We start from the raw sequence: 24242 nt of genomic DNA, 5'->3' as shown, positions 1-24242 counted from the left end.
AGGGTGACTTGGAGAAGGTACAGTATTTACACAGGAAACTAACTGTGTAGGTTAAGTCTTCAGAAAAACACACACACACACAACATGGTTAATCAAGCGACAAGTATAGATCCCAATTAAGGAAAGGCATGACTCAGTGCTGCCCATGGGGGTTGGTCCTTAGACCTGGGACTTGGAGGTGACTGCATTTAGCAGCAGGGAGGGGAAAAGAAGGGTGGAAACTCAGTTCTGAGAAGGCAAAAGGACACCTCCAAAAATACTTATCTCTTCCTGTGCATCAAGGACAGAGGGTTATTTTTTTATGTTTTTGTTTTATTTTATTTTTTCCATCACCATTTATTCCCTCCATGTCCTCTTCCACCTCCACTCACCCAAGGACAGAGGTTTTTTTGACATCACCACCCCCAAAGACAAAAATGCCCTCAGCCATCGTTGGTGATTTCAAAAAGGGAATTTAAAATTTCACAATAGAGTTTGAGCAATAGCACAGCCATGTTGGTATTATTTGGAAAAACACATTATGTGATGTGGTAAGTGTGCCAGTGTATTATTAGGTTTAAATATGTCTGTTGAATGATCACGGGGACCAATCCAGCATTTAGCATATTGTTTTTGTGAGAAAACATGCGCCCAGTTAAAAATGAGTTGGAGTACAGGCTATTTTTCAAATGTGGCAGCTTGTATCAAAGTAGGCACCTCGTTCTATTGCATAACACCTTCAGCAGAGTCTGGCTAGCCACACAGTGGAGAGGGACAGACAAATTAAGCACTTAATGGTCACTGAACAGAAGTGTCCATTTTTATTTTTGTAAAGAAACTAACTGAACAGGTACAAGGAAACAACTAAAGGAAGGCAATTTCTGCAGTCAGTTCTTTCTTAGATTAGGTCTGAAACACTGAACATACAGATTATTTATCGTTAGCAATGAAATGTACTTCAGGGAGAGGCCACATCAGGATACATAACAAAATTAAATTTTATTAACAAGGTGTTCCCAACATTGATCAATACAGACTGATGCTGTACCTGTGTTGGTCTCCCATTTTCTAACATTTTGTTTGTTTGTTTTTGTTTTTTTATTGATTTCAGAGAGGAAGGGAGAGGGAGAGATAAAAACATCAATGATGAGAGAGAAGCATCGATTGGCTGCCTCCTGCATGCCCCCTACTGGAGACCAAGCCTGCAGCCCAGGCGTGTGCCCTGGCCAGGAATTGAACTAGTTGACCTCCTGGTGCCTGGGACAATGCACAACCACTGAGCACGCTGGCTGGGCCATTTTCTAAACTTGTTTCAGGTAATAGACAAGGTGATCTGATCTTTGTTATTTCAGATGAAAATGAATGAACACAAACAGAAATGATGGGCTCTGTGGAACTATTTGCTGGCATTTACAGGGTTTCAGAGGTGGGTGCATGTTCTCTCTCTGCAGTAGGCACTGTTCCATCTTTTGGCTCTGTGGTAACTTGAAAAGCAAGTCAAATATGATTCTGGTCAAGACATGTATTTCCCCAACTAAGTGGCTTTGCATTTTCAAGTTAAAATCTAAATAACTTTTCCAAAGGAAGACCATCTGTTCATTTTGAATAATATTACCTGAAAACAGCAGTTTTTCCCAAATGGGAAAGAATTCCCCAGTTGTTTCCAAGAAGGTCTGAAACATCAAAATCTGGGTCCGCTTGGGATTCGGGAGTCCTCTGTGTCAGAGAAGTAGGCCAAGTTGAATTTTTCTTTTTTTTTTTTCAAGGAAGACCAGAGATAAAGGTAGCCCATCTTCAAAATATACTAGTACTTGAAAAAAAATTTGCCTTAAGAGCATGTAATGTAAGGAGTCAGCAAAGTGGTGAGACTTGAGGATTAATAGTTATACAGGATGGTTTCCATGGTTGGTTAGTAATGTTTCTGAACTCAAACTATTTGTTTCTGACTATGCGGTTCAAGCAGAGGACAGTATATAGGTAGGTGTGGTGGTAAAGGGGGGGCAGTAGTGTGTAGCTGTTACTGACATATTCTGAAAGTATTATTGGTTTTACATACTTTTAATGATAATGCATAATTTATCTTAAAATTTAAATAATCTAAAGCAGGAAGTGAGATTTTTATATTGATTAAGCAGATGTACTGGTTAAAATGTTGCATGAGGACCACTGGGGTCACTCATTTAGACTACTTTTTGCAAAGAGAGCATGATTGGCCTTTTAAATAGATTGATCATGATTTTCAATACTTATCATCATTTAAAACAACAATGTCAAGAGAAATGATAAAATACAAATCTTCCTATCCAACCAATAGTGACTCAGTTTTTACTGTAGAAGGAAGGATTTTCGCCCTTGCTTCAAAGTATCCATCTTTATTAGTAGCAAAAGGGACATGGCCAACATCCCAGTGGTTCTTTTGTATAGGAAGGTAAACTCTGTCTGCTTTCAAAGTCCAGGCTATGTCTACCACCACACACTTCAACGGAGTTTTAAAAATATGTTTTTATTGATTTTAGAGAGAGAGGAAGGGAGAGGGATAGAGAGATAGAAACATTGATGAGAGAGAAACATCGGCTGCCTCCTGCACAACTCCACTGGGGACCTCTTGTTTCATGGGTCAGTGCTCAACCACCGAGCCACAATGGCCAGGTGTAACTATGTTAAAAGGAAGAGAGTAGGCCCGGCCAGCGTGGTTCAATGGTTGAGCATCGACCCATGAATCAGGAAGACACACTTGGATTCCTGGTCAGGGCATATGCTTAGGCTGTAGGCTTGATCCCCAGAGAAGGGCATGCAGGAGGCACCTGATCAATGATTTTCTTTCATCATTGATGTTTCTGTCTCTCTCTCTCCCTCTCTTTTCCTCTCTCTGAAATTAGTAAAAACATAAAAATATTTTTATTTTATTTTTAATAGATTTTTATTTATTTCAGAGAGAAAGGGAGAGGGAGAGAGAGAAACATCAGTGATGAGAGAGAATCATTGATCGGCTGCCCCCTGCACGCCCCCAACCACACCAAACCTGGAACCCCCCAGTCCGCAGGCCAATGCTATATCCGCTGAGCCAAATGGGACGGGCATAAAAATATCTTTAAAAAAGAAATAATAAAAGGAAGAGAGTGGTGGGAGTAAGTTCCCAGAATACATAGACCCTCATAAGAAGTGTGAAGCTGGAGCACAGACCTTTTCAAGTACATCGCACAGGCCTGTGATGACTTACCTGAATCCTCCACTCAAAGCTCACTCTGAATGGGAGAGTCAGATGGAGACTGTAAAATGGTTATAAGTGTACTTGCAAGCATCTCTACCCAAGACTTTCACTGAGCCATGCAGTTGGTCTGTTAGAATACTAGACTTTGAGCAGGTATCAGTGATTCCTGCCTCACAGGTATGCTCATCAACCAGGTTTCTCTGTCATTGCCTCACAAAAAGGCCCATTACTCTGGGAGATGTTCTAGATCAGTGGTTCCCAACCTTCTTCTTTATTGGAATCATCTTATTAACATCAACACATTTTTTACTTTATTTGGGCTTTTAGTATTTATTGAGTGAGAAAACTACATAAGGGCAAAAAAGTTACTATCAAACTAAAACTGAGAGTTAACATTAATTGTTAATATCTACAGATAGTTTTTAAAATAATAGCTATATATGAATAGTAGTCACTCTTCACACAAAACTTGAAGATCTGTATTTCTTAAGGCTCTATTGGTTGCAAAGAACAGAAATAAACTCTGCCCAGAATAGATGAAAAGACTCCAAGGAAGAGTTGGAACCAAACCTTGGGAAAGGCAGGGTCACCTCAGTGGCAGTTCTTGGCTCCATTCTAGGGCATGGGCATCACCTTACTCCTGAACTCCCAGTTCAACAGTTCAGATTCCTTGGACCTAGAAGCTTGTTGACCCAACTCGGGTCATTTGTCCACTCCTAGACTGGCTATGGCCAGGGAGGTGGGACAAATAGTCCAGACATAGTTGCTGGGGTCACTCCTAGATTCCATTGAGATCAACAGTTCATATTTCACTTGTCAGAATTTTTCTTCCTCCTTGAACCAAATCCCTTTGAGAGTTCCTGTATAGAGACCCAGAGCCATCCTTTTCTGGGACTCTCTGAAAATTGGCATTCCCAGAGTTTAAGATTCTCTATCTCCTCTGTCATGATATTTGTCCCTCATAGCCCCATTCTGCCTTGGCAGTAAAAATTAAGGACAGCCCTAGCTGGTTTGGCTCAGTGGATAGAGCGTTGGCCTTCGGACTGAAAGGTCCCGTTTGATTCCGGTCAAGGGCACATGCCTGGGTTGTGGGCTTAATCCCCAGTATGGGGCATGCAGGAGGCAGCCAATCAACGATTCTCTCCCATCATTGATGTTTCTGTCTGTCTCTCTCCCTCTCCCTTCATCTCTGAAATCAATAAAAATACATTTAAAAAATTAAGGACAGAATAATATTTCCTCTTATGATTTCCTCTCCTTCTGAGAAATGGAAATGTGAGGGGGAGAGGGTAATTTAGCAAATGCTCTTCTTTTAACAAAATTATATTCCAGACACACGTCAGGAAAGCGGACATATTTGTCTAGCCACAGTTAATAGAAATTTCTATACAGGAGAGACTTAGTGGGGGAATTTTGGAAGATTCACCTAAGTTATTATTTTTAGAGCAAGTCCAAACACCTCCCTCTCCAATTTGTATGGGTAGTGGATACCATAGGCGCCCTGCCCAGGTTTCCTTTCCCTGCTAGTGCACCCATCCCCGCGCCTGAGTGCTGACTGCTAATGACTCATAGCTGCTTCCTTCTCCCGACACTGCTCTCAACTGAAAGGAGTCAGCATACCCAAAAGGTTATATCCTCCCAGAATGGGGAGATCTTCATTCGAAGACCCAATCAGCAAGGGGTCCCATAAGTAGTATATCAGGGCTGCTGTACGGAATTTTTAAATATCTGTGCAATTATCATTATAGAATATGTGCAAGACCAAATTGAGATAACTCATTCACCTGTTCATTTGGCATCCAAATTAGGGAAAAGCAAACACACACACCATAGCATGGTTGGCGTTAACCCAATTCTTTATCCAAGCGACATATCAGTCCTCGTAGGTTAGATGTCATCATCATGGAAAAAGGGAGGGAGGTAGGAGAGTGATATGTTATTTAATGAAGATTGGACTTTGAACAAAATTTTAGCTGGAAAAGAGAAGAAACAAGAAACATTCAGACTTAGAGTTTTATCAAACTTCCATCCAATTTGAACTAAGATTCAAAACATACATATAAACTCTTGGCTCAAAGAAAATTTTTCTAAAAACTGATAAGCCTTAACCAGACAAGGCTGAGGTACAGAAAGACCTAAACTACAGCTCTCTGTAATTTCATTGTGTACAATCTACAATTCAAACCTTGTTACGTTAAAAAGTGGATTTTCATCTGGGCTTGCAGTATTCCTACCCTCTAATTATGTGCCAAAAGAAACAATTGTTCATATTCTGGTACATAAGATCACTTTTATAGTATTGCATGCTGTCAGTTACCACTTGAGCAATATCATAAAGCATAATATCACCAGGACTGGGTAATTTAAGTACAAATCCAAGGAAGAAAACCTCTTCCTTTCACTAGCTAAACGCACTGACAGACACTGGCCCTCCCAGGCCCAGGCACACGCTGCTGCTCTGCACGGAACAGTGCGTTCCAGACGTGCCAGCACATTGAACACAGATAGATTCACGACTTCTTTTTTTTTTCCTTGTTGACTCTGCACACTTTTGACTGGTGGTGCTCATGCACCTTGGTATTTAGGCTGTTCTCTCTCCTAAACACAAAGAACTCTGTTGTACCTGCTGAGAGCCAATCTTCAGAATAAAAGGGCCCAATGTCCATGTTCAAAACAGCCACAGCTCCCCACTCACAGGTCCCACTGCCATGTGAACCATAGGGGATCCACATGGAGCAGCCAGAGCCGAAGGCATATTATCTGCATGTGGCAGATCATTTTTGGTCTTTGCTGAATCTTTGTCCTCATAAAGTCTTTGTAATCTTGTATTGATAGCTAGGCTGTTACCACGGAGAAAGGGACAGGGTCAGATTTAGTTGTCCCTTGCCTTAAAGGGTCTTGGTTTCCAGAGATCCGTTTGTCTACAGTATTATGACGACAGATAAGAGCATCCCTAATTATTTCTGCTGCTACATTTGCTAGTGAATATGAATAACCACATTGACATGGGAGGTCAAAGTCAGGCCTGCAGTCGATGGCAAAGAAAAACTTTGAAATAAAAGACTATTTTGGTGAAGGGATGGGAGATCCGGCACTCTCTACTGTTGGAGAGAGTGTAAATTGGTACAACCTCCATGGAAGACAACTCAGCAGTCGATATCAACACTGCACTTTTTTTTTTTTTAACCAAACAATTCTACCTCTAGAAATTTATCCTGCAGCTATACTCACAGGTGTGCAAAATGACATGTGGGTATTAATCACAGTATTATTTATAGTAGAAAAGTTTGAAAACTAAGTGTCCATCTAGAGGAGACTGATTAATTAAATATGACATAGCCATCTAGTGGAATACTCTACAGCCATTTAAAAGAACAAGGTAGCTCTCTGTGTGCTGACGTGGAGGAGTCTCCAAGAGACATCGCTAAGTGAAGAAAAGCAAGGTGCAGAAAATAATACAATGTTGTCATCAGTGTTAAAAACATATTTATTGCCCTACCCGGTTTGGCTCAGTGGATAGAGTGTCAGCCTGCGCACTTAAGGGTAAAGTACAAGATGAGAAAGTGACCCTGGCCAGTTTTGCTCAGTGGATAGAATGTCGGCCTGTGGACCAAAGGGTCCCGGGTTTGATTCTGGTCAAGGGCTGTACCTTGGTTGCAGGCCACATCCCCAGTAGCGTGTGTGTAGGAGGCAGCGTATCGACTGATCAATGTTTCTCTCTCATTGATGTTTCTAACTCTCAATCCCTCTCCCTTTCTCTCTGTAAAAAATCAATAAAATATATTTTTTAAAAAACATATTTATTAAAAAAACAAACATTTGTGAAGATGATCTATATGATATATTATCATATAAATAGTCATACTATAGTTCATATATAGACTATCTTAGGTAAGTGAATAAAAACATATCAATTATTGCTTCTGGCAGCTCAGTATCTGGATGCCTAAGTAGGAGAAAAACTTAGTTTTTATTGCTTATCTTTTTGTACCCTTTTAAATTTTGTAGGATGTGTAAATTTTGCTAGCCCAATAAATAAATAAATAAATAAATAATGCATAATTTTAAAAAACCCATGCCACTGTCTTATAAGAAAGTAGAGTAGGCCCGGGAAGAAGAGAGTAGCCTTCAGTGACTCACTTTTGCTACTTCTTAGCAGATCAGATGAAAGGGATGATGGAGAAAGTTTATTTGCTCAACAAACACTTCCGTGGTACTTCTCTGCACCAGGCCCTGTTGTGAGCACTTCATAAATATTTAATTCAATCCGCATAACAACCCTATGAATTCAGTCTTGTGCTGATGAACGTCTCACCAAAGTCCATGGGAAGGAAGGAGAGGCAGCTTTGCCAAGTGATTTGATAAGGGAGAAAGAAGTAAGGTACTCAAAAGAAAAAGGAGAAACTCAATCTTTGTCTTGTTAAATTGGGTCAAACAGAACTCCCAAACCAAGTCATCAAATCAATGCTCCAAGTAAACCAGAGATCACTTATTCTGTGCAAAATACTATTTTAACATCTATGAATGTGAGGAAGATAATAAGTATTTACTATAGACAATTCAGAATCTTGTCTTATACTTGGTTCAGCGAGTAGCTCATATACTTATCTGCTTCCTACACCAGAAGGGCCCTCATGTACAACACTGGCTAAAGTGATTGTCTACTGTTTTACACGTCCATTATCCCTAATTATCAAGGAAGTTCTCTGACATTACCTGTTGTAGGCAAAATGGTGAAGATGGCCTGGGAAGATGTCGTGGCCTGAATCCCTGGAACCTGTGAATATAATGAGACCTCACTCTGGTGGTTATATTATGTGATATAACACAGTGGATCTTAAGAAAAGGTGATGATCTGAGTGGGCCTGATCTAAATGCCTGAGCCCTGAAATGGCTGAGATCAGAAGTCAGACACTCCGAGTGGGAGAGGACTTGATGTGTGGGTCCTGCCTTGAGGCTGGAGGGAATATGGAGAAGGAATGTGGGCAGCTTTCAGTCGCTGAGAGGCTCCCAGCTGACAGCCAGCAAGGAATCACCTGCAAGGAATTGAATTCTGCTAAGAACAGGAATAAGCTAAGAAGAGGACCCAGAGCCCTAGGCAAGAGTGCACTGACCTGTACCTGGATTTCAGCCGTGTGCGACCTGGAGCAAAGGACCCAGTTATGCCATCTGGGACTTCTTACCTCCAGATCCGTGAGATAACACGCGGGCGCTGTTCCAGTCTCCAGATGTGATATGCAGCAGTAGAAAACGAATACAGCCTCAACAGCCCCCTTTTACAGAAGAGAAAACTGGCGCTCAAAGGAGTTAATTGGTTAAAATGATCTGGTGAAGGCTGTGTGGGCAGGGTGTGACTTAGAGCTGACTTCAGAGCCTGGAAGTTCACCTTGCTCCCTCATTGCCACACCACTTACCGCCCTGGAACGGTTGGCCCTGCCCACGCTGCTGCTAAGTGGTGTGTTAACCAACCAGGAGCCACTGGGGCAAAGGAATAAAGCTCTGTCTGACTAAGAAAAGGATGACTCAGATTCTTACTTATTTTTAGAAACCAACATGAAACTATTGGCCGAGCAATAGCTCAGGTTTCTGCCGTGATCTTGATCCATGGGAGTGGCTCCTTCTACCTGCTCTGTTGAGATGCATTCATTGATCTTTTTTTGGCTACAAAGGGACTGATTTCCAAACTGGTGAAGCTGCGTGGATTTAGACAGATTAGCATCCTAACAGCAAGAGGCAGTTGGGGGAAGAAAAAACAAATCCTGTGATGCTGGTTAACATACTGAAGCACGCACACAAATAAAACCCCTGTCTCCAAGGCCTGGCTTTGTAAATATTAGCTTTATAAAGACATGGTTTAAAAAGGAGTTTTGAAGAGCAGTTACTACCAGGATCTGGCCCCAGCTCCCTGTGAGCCTTCCTTCCTCTTTCTGGTTTACTCCGCTCCAACCACAGGGCCCTGGGCATTCCCTTGAATATGCCAAGTCCTATGCTGCCTCGGGGCCATTGCTCATCTGCTTGCCTCGGCCTGGGACATTCTTCCTCTAGTTCCTGCTCTTAATTCACTCAGATCACTGCTCAAGTGGCATCTTACCGGCGTGTCTTTCCCTGACCATCTTTTTTGAAGCAGCTGTGCTCCTTGCTTTAATATTCATAGCACTTTGACCACCTTACACATAAAAATCTATTTATTTGTTTATTTGTTAAGATCTGTCTTCCACCCGAGAATGTGAGTTCTAGGAGGGCTCCTAGGCTTCGTTCGTTTTATTCTTTGCTGGATCCCAAATGTCCAGAACAATTCTTGTCACATAGCAGGAATTCAATCAAATATTTGTTGAATGAATTAATTAATCAGGAACAAAAGCCTTGTATCTGTTTAAATAATTTGCCACTCCTGAGGTATCCCTGCATCAAATTTTTCCTCTTAAAAAAAAATAGCATGTGCTATCCTGTTTATTATGGAAAGGGTACTTGATTGGATGGTTGTAAAAAGTCCAGAATGAAAAATATTTCAAACTAGAGACAATGTGATAGAAGAATGAAGTCTTTCCTTGCCTTTCCAGAGTCATGTGACCTTGGAAAAGTCATTTATTTCTCTTGGCTTCAGATATCTTATGTTTTAATGGGGTAGAGTGTTATTTGAAGGGTTAAGGCAAATGGGGCCTGGAAATTTCTTCCTACACTAAGATCCTTTGAAATTAGAATTTAGTTGGTAAGAAATCAGGAAATACTGGTTTTAGCCTTGCCTATAAAAAATGTAAACTGAATGTGTAGCGTAGGCCAAGTCTTTTAACCTCTCTAGGCCTCCAGAGAAACCAAAATTTCTTTGGGGTCCCCTTGAGGTCAGGTCTCAGACACCAGTAGGAGTGGGTGGGCAGCAAGGTCTACCAGATGTTCTGGTATTTGCAAGACCTTGATCTCTAGACCCTATAGGGCAGCGATGGCTAACCTTTTGAGCTCTGTGTGTCAGCATTTTGAAAAACCCTAACTTAACTCTGGTGCCATGTCACATATAGAAATTTTTTGATCTTTGCAACCATAGTACAACAAAGATTTATATTTTTGATATTTATTTTATATATGTAAATGCCATTTAACAAAGAAAAATCAACCAAAAAAATGAATTCGCGTGTCACCTCTGACACACGTCATAGGTTCGCCATCACTGCTATAGGGCCTGGATCTCCACCTGTTGTTTGGTGGGAGTGAGGCTCAAAATTTAAAAGTTGGATCAGTAAATATTTTCTGAGCACTTGACATGTACTATGTGTTGGGGCACCATGGGGACACTGCAAACAAGGCTCCTGACCTCTTACATTCAAATGGTAGGAAACAGAGACAACTAGGTATATGGAAAATAAAACAAGACTAATGACAAGTGCTGGGGAGGAAGAATGTAGAAGAATTCTATAATGAGAATAGCAAAAAGGAATTGTTGAGTTAACTTGGATCAGAGAAGACCTTTCTGGAGCATTTAAGCTGAGCCTTAAAGGATGAGCAAAATCCAGCCATGGAAGAGCATTCCAGGCCAAGGCAAGGCAAGCACAACCATCAAGGCATTGAGAATGGAAAGGGTCAGGATGTTTCCAGACCTGACAAAGACCAGTGTGTGAAAGGTATAGTGATTGAGTGGACAATGGCATGAGATGAGGCTGTGAAGCCCTACAAGCCATGGTAAAGGTGCCCAATCATCCTTATTTGCCCAGAACTGAACAGTTTCCTGGGATGCAGGACTTTTAGTGCTGAAATCAGGGAAGTCTTGGGCAAAACCTGATGAGCTGTTCACTCTAGCCATGGTAGCAGGTTGCACTTACCATGTCTGCAATAGGTAGTCACTGAAGGGTTTTAAGTAGAAAAATGGTATGTTGTGATTTCTCTTCTCAAAAGTCACTCTTGGGCCCTAACCGGTTTGGTTCAGTGGATGGAGCGTTGGCCTGCGGACTGAAAGGTCCCAGGTTCGATTCCGGTCAAGGGCATGTACCTTGGTTGTGGGCACATCTCCAGTAGGAGGTGTGCAGGAGGCAGCTGACTGATGTTTCTCTCTCACCGATGTTTCTAACTTTCTATCCCTCTCCATTCCTCTCTTTTGCCAACAGAGGGAAATCTGAGAAAGACCTGATATGGAATTTGGGGGGAGGACAGGGATGGAGGGTCTGGAGTTCCACTGGGAGGAAAAGTGATACTCGGAATGAAGACACTCTTATTGTTGATGTTCAAAGTATTTTGTAAGCAGTGTAATTAGTTCTCGTAACAGTTGTTGTGAGTTGTTAATTACCTGAACCCCACTTTACAGGCTATGGAGAAGAGCAAGTGTCAGTAATTTGCCTAAGGCTAGAGTAAATTATAGAAATAAAGCAGCACCAATTAATTCCTGGTAGTCCTATGCTCTGCCAATCTTTTAAAAGAGTAACTCTTTGGGTTTGGGTGATTAAACTGATGGTATTTGGGGACAGTAAGGCATGGATTTTGAGGTCAATTGACTTGGAGTCATGTTGTAGCTTTGCCTCTTCTTATTTATGTGACAGGGACACATATATACTGGTAAAAATACTATCCCTGAGTCTCCAGTTTCCTATAAAATAAAACTGATCTTACATAGTCAAATACTACATAAGTTCTTACTTTCTGCTGTATCCTCTGCCTAGAAATACCTTTTCCCAAAAAACCAGTTGCCATGTATTAGAGAGACCTTCTCTGATCACTGAAGAGTACTCTTCAGTTCTGGCAGCACTGCCTCCCAAAGGCACTCTCCACACCCTGGTTTGATTTCTCTTTATAGCACTTTCCTACCCTATATCCATAATATCAAAGATTTTTCCGGTTTTGTTCCCTGCCATGTGCCCAGAGTCTAAGACAATGCCTGCCACAAGTGAGTGCTCAATAATCTTTGTTGAGTGAGTGAACAAATTAAATGAAGTTATACTCATAAAATACTTCACCCAATATCTGCACATGGTAGGAGCTCAGTAATTGTTAGCTGTTACTGTATCAGAATAGGAATTAGGAAACACACTCAATTTTATATATGTTCCTTGTTTAAGAAACTATTTAAGTAGTGCTTTTTTGTATATTTATATTAAAAATACAAATTTTTGGCTATTCTTGAAGAGCTCTTTGCTAATTTTATACTTCATTTGATTCATGAACAGAAAGTCAGTCTTTGCTGGCCTGTGGTGGTTTTTCATTGTCATTTGTGGATTCCAGTTATGTGCTCCTGAGAGCAAACCGTTAACATACAAGCTCACAAACAGCATGCACGCAAGCAAACAAAACTGACTGAAGGTTCACGTGTGTGCTACCACCACGTAGAAGGGATGGCAGTTTTGTTTTTAAACAAATTGAGATGAAAATTGAGTTTATAGATGCTTTGTCATCTCTGGGACCTCCCAGGACAGAATGGAAGAGCTACAAGTAACTTTTCCTCTGTAAAAGTCCTCAACTTCTCAGTAGTAATTTTATTATAAAACATTCATTCTTAATTTCTATAATCTAGCAATATGGGTTTAACCATCCTTTCATATATATATTGATTTCAGAGAGAAAGGAAGAGGGAGAGAGAGATAGAAACCTCAGTGATGAGAGAGAATCATTGATTGGCCGCCTCCCGCACACCCCTATTGGGGATCCAGCCCACAACCTGGGCATGTGCCCTTGACCAGAATCAAACCAGGGAACCTTCATCTGCAGGCCAATGCTCTATCCACTGAGCCAAACTAGCTAGAGCTTAACCATTCTTATTATCTTTCCTTTAAACTCATCTTCTTTAAATATTTGCTCATATGCCATCCTGTAGGTGCGGCCCATTCTGATTTCACCTGCTTATCCCCAGCATGCCTGGTCTTCCTTATCCTGTTCTATTTTGTAATCCACAGAAATTTGCCACTTAAAAGCTATTATATGTTACTTATTTATTATATTTATTGCCTATATCCCCCCAATTAAAAAGTAAGGTCTATAAAAGCATGAATTTTTATCTATATTGTTCACTTATATGTCCCCAGGGCCTAGAATATAGTCTATCACTTCATAGATGAATGAGTGAAATGTAAACTCCAAAACTAACAGAATATATGGTTGTTGGAAATTAGGGACACAAGATGACATCGTGTCTCCATTCTCAAGTCACATCAGAGTAGGTAGGAGCATAAGGCCTGCATGATGCCAGTGTGACTTGCAACCGTGACATCAGCCAAGGCTATCACTACCTTGGTTCCCTCCCAAGTGTCTTTTCTGTTTCTCCCCTACACTCCCTAGTGTCAGTCTCTGCCTGGTCTCCAGTCCTAAGCTTATTTTCCTGGATAGTTCCATTTATTAACTCTCTCTTCCCTTATCTTCCTCATTTTCTCTCCCTCCACTAAGAATAAAAGAATAAACAGACACATGAAGCAATCAATCGATTGATCAGTCAACAAACATTTACTAAGTATCTGTTATATGTTTAGCACCCGCAGGACTGTAGTATAGTCTGCATTCCTAGTGGTTGAGCTGGCAGCGTTAGGGTGGGACAGACCGGTTGACATGTTGGCGTTGCCTCTTACTGGCTGATTGGAGAGGGACAGCCACTTCCCTCATCGGTGAAATGGGGATGATACTATAGTATGTGCCACTAAGGCTGTTCTGGGGAGCGAGCGAGAGAATAAGTATAAAGTACTTAGCATATTGCCAGACACAAATTAAGTGGTTTATAATTATTAGCCCTTGGATTAATTATTTCTTAGGGCTCTGTGGGAAATAGGCTATATGTCTAAGACTTATTCCTTGTCTCCATAGAACTTCCACAGAATTAACAACCCATAAGTCAATTAGAATACAATCCAGGGCTGGATATATGACCTAGTACTAATCTGTTGTGGTTTAGACTGTATAGAGATATAGTGGTGTTGAAAGGAGTAAAAAGAAAAAAACAACATATGCCAGAAATACTATTTAAGAGGCAGAAAAATAACTATGTTTAGATTTGTGGTATATTAAAAAACAAACAAACATTTTCACCTGGCCAGTGTGGCTCAGTGGTGGAGTGTCGACCCATGCACCAGGAGATCATGGTTCGATTCCCAGTCAGGGCACAAGCCCAGGTTGCGAGTTTGATCCCCAGCAGGAGGGGTGCAGGAGGTAGCTGATCAACTGTTCATGGTTTCATTGATGTTTCTCTCTCTCTCTCCCCTCTCCCTTCCTCTCTCTGAAATCAATAGAAACATATTTTAAAAAAGCATTTTCCATATAATATATTTAAAGCACATATGTTAGATTCACAATATATATAAGAGGAAGAAAAATATATAAATCTCAAGGGCTATTCGCCTATTGAGCTGCAGTGTATTGTAGTGGTCAAAAACTTAAGTGTCCTGGAGCCACATTGCTTGGTTAAAATCCCAGCTCTGCACTTATTAGCTGTGTGATGTTGGTTAAGCCATGTAGTCTCTCTGTGCTTGCTTGCTCATCTGTAAGATAAAGGTGGTAATAAATGTATCATAGGGTTATTACGAAAATGATTCATTAACATATGCAAAGCACTGAGAACAGTTTCTAGTATAATGGCAAGTACCCAAGTATTAGCTACTTTCTCTCCTTTAGGCTTCACTAAAGAATAGTTCAGAATGCCATCATTGGTTTCTTCTTTTACTCCTAATATAAAGGATGTGTTTCTTTCACTTGAGTTACCTGTAATATGTTGGTAGCAAACAAAACAAAGAAAAAACAACCCTTGCCCTAATCCAATGATGGCGAACCTTTTGAGCTCGGCGTGTCAACATTTTGAAAATCCCTAACTTAACTCTGGTGCTGTGTCACATATAGAAATTTTTTGATATTTGCAACCAGAGTAAAGCAAAGATTTACATTTTTTTGATATTTATTTTATATATTTAAATGCCATTTAACAAAGAAAAATCAACCAAAAAAATGAGTTCACGTGTCACCTCTGACATGCATGTCATAGGTTTGCCATCACTGCCCTAGTCGGTTCGGCTCAGTGGATAGAGCATCGGCCTGCAGACTGAAGGGTCCCAGGTTCGATTGCGGCCCAGGGAACATGCCCGGGTTGTGGGGTCGATCCCCAGTAGGAGGCATGCAGGAGGCAGCAGATCAATGATTCTCTGTCATCATTGATGTTTCTATCTCTCCCTCTCCCTTCCTCTCTGAAATCAATAAAGAAATATATTTTTTAAGAAACACACAAAACCCTTCCTGAGAGAAGTCATAATGCAGTAATGCCAGGTCATGAGGTCTGCTGGGAGGACCACTTCTTGAAATCTGAAAATGAATTATATTGTGCATGTAGGTAGTATGGACTTGATTATGTATTAAAGGGGAGAGTTACTATATTGCCACATATGCCGAAAATATCAAGCTCTAAAATTTTGCATTTATAGTTTTACTCTTTCTCCACATGGATTTTTTTTTCATTGACTTGTTTTCCACGCAAAGAATTATCATTTAATGACTATATTTATGAAATGCTCAGAGAAGAACTATAAGTCATAGTTCAGTTTCAATTGACCTGTGCATAGATGTTCAATTCAAAACAATTAGAAAGCATGTCACATTCAAATAATAGCTAACATTTATATGGCACTTAACATGTACCTTCTCTAAGCATATTACAAATGATAGCATGTTTAATCCTCATGCCAGCCCTATTGGGGTAAGTAGTATTAATTATCCCTTTTGAAACTGAAACACAGATTTATTATTATTATTATTATTTTTTTTTTATTTGTTAATCCTCACCCAAGGATATTTTTCCATTGATCTTTTAGAGAGAGTGGAAGAGAGAGGGAAAGACAGAGAGAAACATCGATGTGAGAAAAATGAATCAATTGGTTGCCTCCTGCACGTGCCCCAACCAGGGTTGGGGCTGGGGAGGAGCCTGTAACCAAGGTACGTGCCCCTGACCAGAATCAAACCCAGGACCTTTTGGTCTGCAGCCCGACCCTCTATCCACTGAGCCAAACAAACTAGGGCTGAAACACAGATTTTAAGCGGCTTTCCCAAGATCACAAAACTAATAAATGGCAAAGCCATGATTCAAATCCAAACAGTCTGGCTCTGGAGTGCATGTGCTTGTCTAGATATGACACTTTCCCCCCAATAGGTTTTGAGTTATTACAGATTTTATTTTGAATTACCTATGATTTGGGGAACAGCAACATCCATCCAGTGTTTAGGGTCTTGAGGCCTGGACCCCTTAAGCCCTAAACTATGTCTGATAGTGGCCGGGCACTCAGCTCAAAGCCACCCTGCAGTGTTCTGGGTCTACAGAGAGGTCACCGAAACCCAGAAACCTAGAGAGAAAAGATGATCTTCCCAAACCCAGTGCTCAGTTCTCTATCTTAGGAGTGGGTTTCATTTTCTCTACAGAAAAACTGAATCAGATTTATGCTGTATAATCAGTGAGTTTGCAGAGCAAGAATTGCACCTGTCTGATATTATCAGTACTGAACATTCGGACCAATAGGCTCCTACAACAATTGGTGAGTCAATTCAACTAGAAAAAAACAGAAAAATATGTAACTGGCATGATGGGGCCAGAGTGGGCGGAGGAAATCTAAATTTCTATTCACAAAGTCTGATTCATTTAGAAAAAGAAAGAGTCACATGCCATCATCCTGGGGTTTGTGTTCACTGCCCCAAGGAGAAGCACAGAGCCTTCATGCTCTCAGGGGTGACTAAGCCATTATTTCACTTTGCACTCCCCTCACTGTAATTAGCTCTTGCAAACAGGAGATGAAGAATTGAACACGAGAGGTCCTTGGCTGTGGGCCAAGCACTCAGAATTATTTACTTTATTTTGGATAAGGAAACAGAGGAGGAGAGGGCCACATCGAACAGCCTGCTTCTTCATGGCCCCTGATGATAATACTTACGCACGCTCCTTTTGAGAGCAATAGGAGGGTCCTTCCGAGAGACCCAGATTGCACATACGGGTTTGAACCAGTGGTGTGCTGGTAAGTGCCTAACAGCCCGTTCTGGGTGAGGTTGAAGACTTGTTTGCACTGTTACCGATTTCTGCAGTGTAAATATCCCTACCTTGGATGCCTTAAGCCACTGATCTGGCATCACTGAACAAGGAGTTTGGAAGAGATGCAGAGTGACACACCATTACTTACTCTTTCCACCATTCAAATACAATTGATATAAAAAACCTTAAAAATGGGTAACAGTGAAACGTAATGAAATAACTGGGAAACGATGAGTTTTGAGTATTTGTTACTTCATTTTAAATGTAGTATATTTAAGTGTAAATTTATATCATTTACTTTTAATAGTGGCTGTTTAACCACTGGCTCCACAGTGGTGAGAGCCAGAAGGCAGCTCCAGCACCTGTGGCAGGGCCCACATCTGTCACTTCAAAATGGAGCTCACCCACTCTCACCCAGGGCTTCTGTTTTCTCATTCTGTGAGAACAGTCCTTCTAGCATGCCTTGTCTCACATCACTCACTGACAGAACAGAGAAGACCACCCCCCTTCCTGGTTATAGGGCTGTAGGTTATCAAGGCCATAGCCTCTGATTTTACAAGTGAGTAAGTAAGTCTCAGAAGAGTCACATAATAGTAAAAATAACAACTGGCATTGATTAAACTCCTACTTATGCCAGCCACCGTGCTAGGTACCTTACACAGTGTCTCATTCAAACCCCATAAAAATGCCCTTTTGGTACCTTAGGCATCCGGGTTCACAGAAAAGATGCTCCTCCTCTTGACTTTGTGTTTTCATCACCCAAGCTGCCTTCCCATCATTTTTTTTGAGAGTAAAGACTATGGCTTTATCATCTTTCTATATCCCACCAGACCTTGTACAGAGCCTTCTGTACAATAAACATTTACTGAATTATCTTGTGATGTTTACGCTCTTGAATATGCTGCTTGAAGTCTTGAAAAGCACTGCCCCCGTATTCTTCATCATTCCCAAAATGGCTTTTAGAAATTTTTGTGGTAGTAAAATATATTAAGTATATAATTTACCACTTTTAAAAGATTTTTAATTGATTTTTTAGAGAGAGGAAGAGAAAAGAAGAGAGAGAGAAACATTGATATGAGAATGAAACATTAACCGGCTGCTTCCTGAACACGCCCTACCAAGGATCAGGCCTGCAACCCAGGTATGTGCCCTGACCAGGAGTCGAAATGGCAACACTTTGGTGCATGGGACAACACCCAGCCAGCGGAGCCACACCGGCCAGGGCCATGTAAACCATTTCTAAATGTACAATTCAGCGGCACTAGGTACATCCACACAGTGTTGTACAACCATCACCCCTCCCCACTTTAGAACTACTGTTAAAAGATACCCATAACAGTTATTCTAATTTGTTTATTGAATAAGTGACAAAGCATATGGCAAAAATATAAGAAATATAAGCAATCTATGAAAGTTTACGGGGAAAATAAAGTCTTCGCATTGTAGCCCCTGGAGGCTCCCCTGCCCCCATTTCTCCTCTCTAGAGGCAGCCAGTAATCTTTACTATACATCTTTGTATGAGATAAGAACACGAACACTAAAGCTGACCGCCTGGGTTAAAATCCTGGCTCTACCACTGACTGGCTGTGTGACCTAAGGCAGTTCACTTAACCTATCAGTGTCTCTCTAAGATAGAGATCAAAATAGTGCATACTTCCTAGGGTTGTTTTAAGAATTCACAAGTTCCTATGTTTAAAGTGCTTAGACTTGTGCACATGAAAAGTACTGTCTAGTGCCTATGAGTAGAGCTCTGGGATTATTATCCTCCCAAAGATCTTAGTGCATCTCTGAGTGAGTTGTGGGTGTAGATATATCAAAATAAAAATCAGGGTGAAAGCACTGAAGGGTGAAGGATGAGATGGGGCAGCAGCATCTGTTAGAACAGGGGTCCTCAAACTTTTTAAACAGGGGACCAGTTCACTGTCCCTCAGACCGTTGGAGGGCTGGACTATAATTTAAAAAAAAACTATGAACAAATTCCTATGCACACTGCATATATCTTATTTTGAAGTAAAATAACAAAACAGGAACAAATACAATATTTGTATTTGCATGTGGCCTGCGGGTCGTAGTTTGAGGACCCCTGTGTTAGAAGAACAGCATATGTATAGAAAGTAGAGATTTGCCCTAACCGGTTTGGCTCAGTGGATAGAGCGTCAGCCTGCAGACTCAAGGGTCCCAGGTTCGATTCCCGTCAAGGGCATGTACCTTGGTTGCGGGCACTTCCCCAGAAGGGAGTGTGCAGGAGGCAGTTGATCGATGTTTCTCTCTCATCAATGTTTCTAACTCTCTATCCCTCTCCCTTCCTTTCTGTAAAAAAATCAATAAAATATTAAAAAAAAAAAAAGAAAGTAGAGATTCATGTTCTGCCTGTGCTGCTGATGCGCTTTGGGGCCTACAGACTTGACCTCTCAGGGCCTCTGTTTTCTCCCCTGTGAAATGAGAACATTTGACCAGATGAGTGTGAAGGTCCTTTTCACAAATAACATCCTGTGTCTAACAGGTTTGAAAAGACTTTTTAAGGGAACTGAAAAAATTGAAGTAATTAGCAGGTAGGGAGGAGGGTTCCTCAGACAGGCATGGATACCTCAGTGGGACCGAGACACCCAGGTCAACGGTGCCACCTGCTTGAGTCAACTGGTTTCCCACATCCTCTTTTAAAGGAGTTGTGCTCCGTTCCTCTGCACTGAGATTCAATTTCAAGTTAACTGATCTACTTCAAAAGGCCAGAGGGATTCTTTGTAGGCCTTGATGACTCACAGGGACACTTGCCCACCTATTTTATTCTGACTACAATCCAGAATTACTGCACTGATTATTGAGTCTTTTTCTTGATTTTTTTTTTTTAGGTAAAATTTGCCAGCTGGCTATCTCTGGTTATTTTTTTGTATGCTTGGCCAGATGGCACTTTCGATGATAAAATTGTACAGAACAAAGAGGTTTCACTGTGCTCTATATCTTCTCTGCACTGTTTCTCAGACATCAACATTTCTGCTCATGCAAACTCTGTTTCTGAGCCCAGAAACTGAGATATTCAGTGATGACAACTGATGAGGGAAGCTCCCAGGGCCTGATGAGCCTGGAGTCATCATCTCGGCCCTGTTTGATTAGATATTCAAATAAGATTATGCATATTTCTATTTGGATACTCACTCTGATTATAGACACTTAAAAATTCATTATTGTTGTTGTTCATTATTACCATTATTGTTGTTTTGATCATGAATACTGTATGAAACACTTGTATATTGCCATTTACAAAGTGTCTTTTAAAATATTACTTATATGATCTGTGTTATTATCCTTTAGGGGAAGTATAGGAGGGTAGATAAGAGAATAAGCTTCAGAGTTTTACCAAATTGGGTTTGAATCTCACTCTTTGATTTGGTTAGTTTCAATGTCCTTATCTATAAAGTGGAGATAGTTATATCTAATTCATATAGTGTGGGTGGATTCAAAGACATAATACACAGAGCCTAGCTCAGTGGCTAGTACATAAATTTATCCAATAAATGGTAGCTACTGTTGTTATAATTATTCTTTTTTTTTCTACACAAAGACATTGTGACTCAAAGAGATGGAGGAGATTTATTCGGGGTTGTTTATGCCATAAGTGATAAGACTGTAATTCAGTTGTAGGTCTTCTGGACTCAAAACACAGTATGACATTGCCACCCAAAAGAATTCTTTTAGTACACTAAATGTGCCTAGTTTTGTGATTTAACTTGTTAAAAAGATATTTGTTATTTTTAAATATTTATTTGCTATTTCCTTTTTCCTGTTTACCTCTTGATAGTTCCCCCTCCTCCCCCTTTTTCTCTTTCATTTAGTTGAAACCAAATTAGACATTTTTAAATAAATAGCAGTAAAAATAGCCCTTGGATTAGTTTCTAACTCACAGCCCAACAGCTCTTACCACTTTGAAAATCTCCAGTCAGCTTGGCCAGGGTGGTTCCATGGTTGAGAATCAAACTATGAACCAGGAAGTCACAGTTCAATTCCCTGGTCAGGGCACATGCCCAGATTGCTTGCTGGATCCCTAGTAGTGGGTGTACCGGAGGCAGCTGATCAATGATTCTCTCTCATGACTGATGTTTCTCTCTCTCTCTCCCTCTCCCTTTCTCTCTGAAATCAATAAAAATATATTTAGAAAGAAAGAGAAAGGAATACAGACAGAAAGCCTCCAATTGATCCCTTAGATCAGCAATGTTCAACCTTCTTCATCTCATGGCACATATGAACTAATTACTAAAGTTCTGCAGCACACCAAATATATATATATTATATTTTTGCCCATCTGACCAAAAAATAAGTATAATTTTGATTCATTCACACCAGACAGCTACTGTTGTGTTGGCTCCTGTCATGTTTTGATTTGACTCTCTAAGGGCAAAGAGAACCGTGACCCTGACTAAATAGTCAGGTGTTGCACGTTTTAAAAATCATTGTGGCAGCCTTAACTGGTTTGGCTCAGTGGATAGAGCATTGGCCTTTGGACTGAAGGGTCCCAGGTTCGATTCCGGTCAAGGGAATGTACCTTGGTTGCGGCACATCCCCAGTGGGAGGTGTGCAAGAGGCGGCTGATCGATGTTTCTCTCTCATCGATGTTTCTGGCTTTCTGTCTCTCCCCTTCCTCTCTGTAAAAAATCAATAAAATATATATTTAAAAAAAATTATTGTGGCATACCAGTGTGCCGCGGCACACTGTTGAAAATCACTGCCTTAGATCTTTGGCGCTGGAAGTTCTCTTCCGTGACATCTAGCATAGTTCCTTCCTGAAAGCAGAGGAAAGTACAGAGATATCACCTCAAGTTCAAATGAGTGAAGGAGCCAGACCTAGAACCCGCATGTCCAGGATGCCAGTCCAGGATTCTTTCTTCTTCTCTTTTTTCTTCAGCAAGAGTTGTCACTCCTCTCCCCTTTTACTAAAACTAGTGTACATTATCTTCATAAGCCTGTATGATGGACTCGAGGATCATTTTTGAATATCAGCAGTTACACAACTGTGACACTTGAGCCGTCACAGTCATAAGACCAGCAGGGCTTCTTTGGAAATCATGCAGTGGGGCTGGGAGTTTCCTCCAGTGCTTTTGTTCTGGTCTTAGGGCAGTAACAAGAGGCTTTCTCGTGACATACCTAAGCCTTCCTGCTTTGGGCTGAATTGAAAGTAGGGCAGTACTTGCCAGTCCTGTGGGTGGTATTTTAGTGTCTCACTCCAGTCATAACTAATATTAGGAAGTGTCAAAATTTAAATCTTATGCTTGCAGCCTCCTGCTCTTCTCCCTCTCTCCCTTCTTTCTCTTTAAGCCTAGCTTGCTGCTAAACCTACATTTGGAGATTTTCCCAAAAATTGGGCCTCTTTATATTTTATTAATTTTTTACAGAGAGGAAGGGAGAGCGAGAGGGATAGAGAGTTAGAAACACCAATGAAAGAGAAACATCGATTCAGCTGCCTCCTGCACACTCCCTACTGGGGATGTGCCCACAACAAAGGTACATGCCCTTGACCAGAATTGAAACCGGGACCCTTCAGTCTGCAGACCAGCGCTCTATCCACTGAGCCAAACCGGTCAGGACAGATTGGGCCTCTTTAAACTTGATCTTCTAGAAGATCCTTTCCCCCTCTTTCTTCCACAGTCATTGCATCAAACTCACAATGCACCAAAAGGCGGTGAATTTACAAATACACCGAGGAGGAAAAAAATTAGTTATGACATGATTCCTGACTATTTCCTCTTGTTTCTTAAATTGGATGAATTACTTTCAAACTCTTCTTGTCATTTAAACTTAGATTTCATTCCTAACTAGCTGGCATACCTTGGGCTAATCATTTAACCTCTCTGAGCTTGATTTTCCATCTGTAAAATGGCCATAATAGCTCAAAGCAATTGAGATCTAATTTATAATAATAATAATATAATTACACAAATTTTTCCGATATGAGAAATAAATGCTACCTGCCTGGCACAGGGCAGCTCTTAAGAAATGCTAATGTGTTCTTCCTCGGCGCTGCCTACAGAGGTGGCAGCCATCTCCTACTTGGCACCATAGCTGCCCTCAAACCCCTCGTGAAAACCAAGATTGTCAAAAAGAGGACCAAGAATTTCATACGGCACCAGTCAGACCGATATGTCAAAATTAAGCAGAACCAGCAGAAACCCAGAGGCATTGACAATAGGGTGCGTAGAAGACTCAAGGGCCAAATCTTGATGCCCAGCATTGGTTATGGGAGCAACAAGAAAACAAAGCACATGCTGCCCAAAGCACATGCTTTTGGACGTTCCTGGTCCATACGTCAAAGAGCTTGAAGTGCTGCTGATGTGCAACAAATCTTACTGTGCTGAGATTGCTCACAATGTCTCCTCAAAGAACTGCAAAGCCGCTGTGGAAAGAGCAGCCCAGCTGACCATCAGAGTCACCAATCCCTATGCCAGGCTGTGCAGCGAAGAAAATGAATAGACAGCTTGTCTACACATTGTATTCGTGTTAATAAAATCATAAAATTCTGCCATCTGGCATTTCAAAAAAAAAATGCTAATATGCCCTAGTCAATTTTGCTCAGTGGTTAGAGTGTCGGCCTTCACAGGGAAGGGTCGCGGCTTTGACTCCTGGTCAAGGGCACCTACCTCAGTTGCAGGCTCCATCCCCTACCCAGTAGGGGTACTTGCAGAAGGTAACCAGTTGATGTGTCTCTCTCACATCAATGTTTCTCTCTCCCTCTCTCTCCCCTCCCCTGCCCCTCCCTTCTACTTTATCTAAAAGCAGTGGGAGAAAAGATATGTTAATGTTCCTTCCTTGCCTACTTAGTGCTTTTACTGCCTCAAGTCCTCCTCCTTTCCTCATTTCCACTAACATGGTAGAACACCAGCTCACTTTCCTTTGCCAACTCCCATTTCTTATGCTGCAAGCTGTTTAGTTCATTTCCATTTCTGCTCAGCAGGGAAGACCAACTTTCCTTCTCTGGAATTTGTGTTTCTATTTGTTTGTTTGAAGTCTCACATCGCAGGGCATCAGCCAGCGCCTTCCATCCCTACTAGTCCTGGTTCTTCAGAGGGGTCAGGTCTTCCTTGGCAGTGAGATATTAAAATAACGCCG

The 24242-nt window shown here is 41.1% G+C and overlaps 1 pseudogene; it reads left to right on the top strand.

Moving 5' to 3' along the window:
- Window positions 1-23086: 23086 nt before the first annotated feature.
- On the top strand, window positions 23087-23606 carry LOC102774179 (annotated as a pseudogene).
- Window positions 23607-24242: the final 636 nt, after the last annotated feature.

This window comes from Myotis davidii, unplaced genomic scaffold (genome assembly GCF_000327345.1).
Source record: "Myotis davidii unplaced genomic scaffold, ASM32734v1 scaffold235, whole genome shotgun sequence".
Lineage (NCBI taxonomy): Eukaryota > Metazoa > Chordata > Mammalia > Chiroptera > Vespertilionidae > Myotis > Myotis davidii.
The sequence above is the reverse complement of the archived record's forward strand: the minus strand, read 5'-3'. Positions and strand labels throughout refer to the sequence as shown.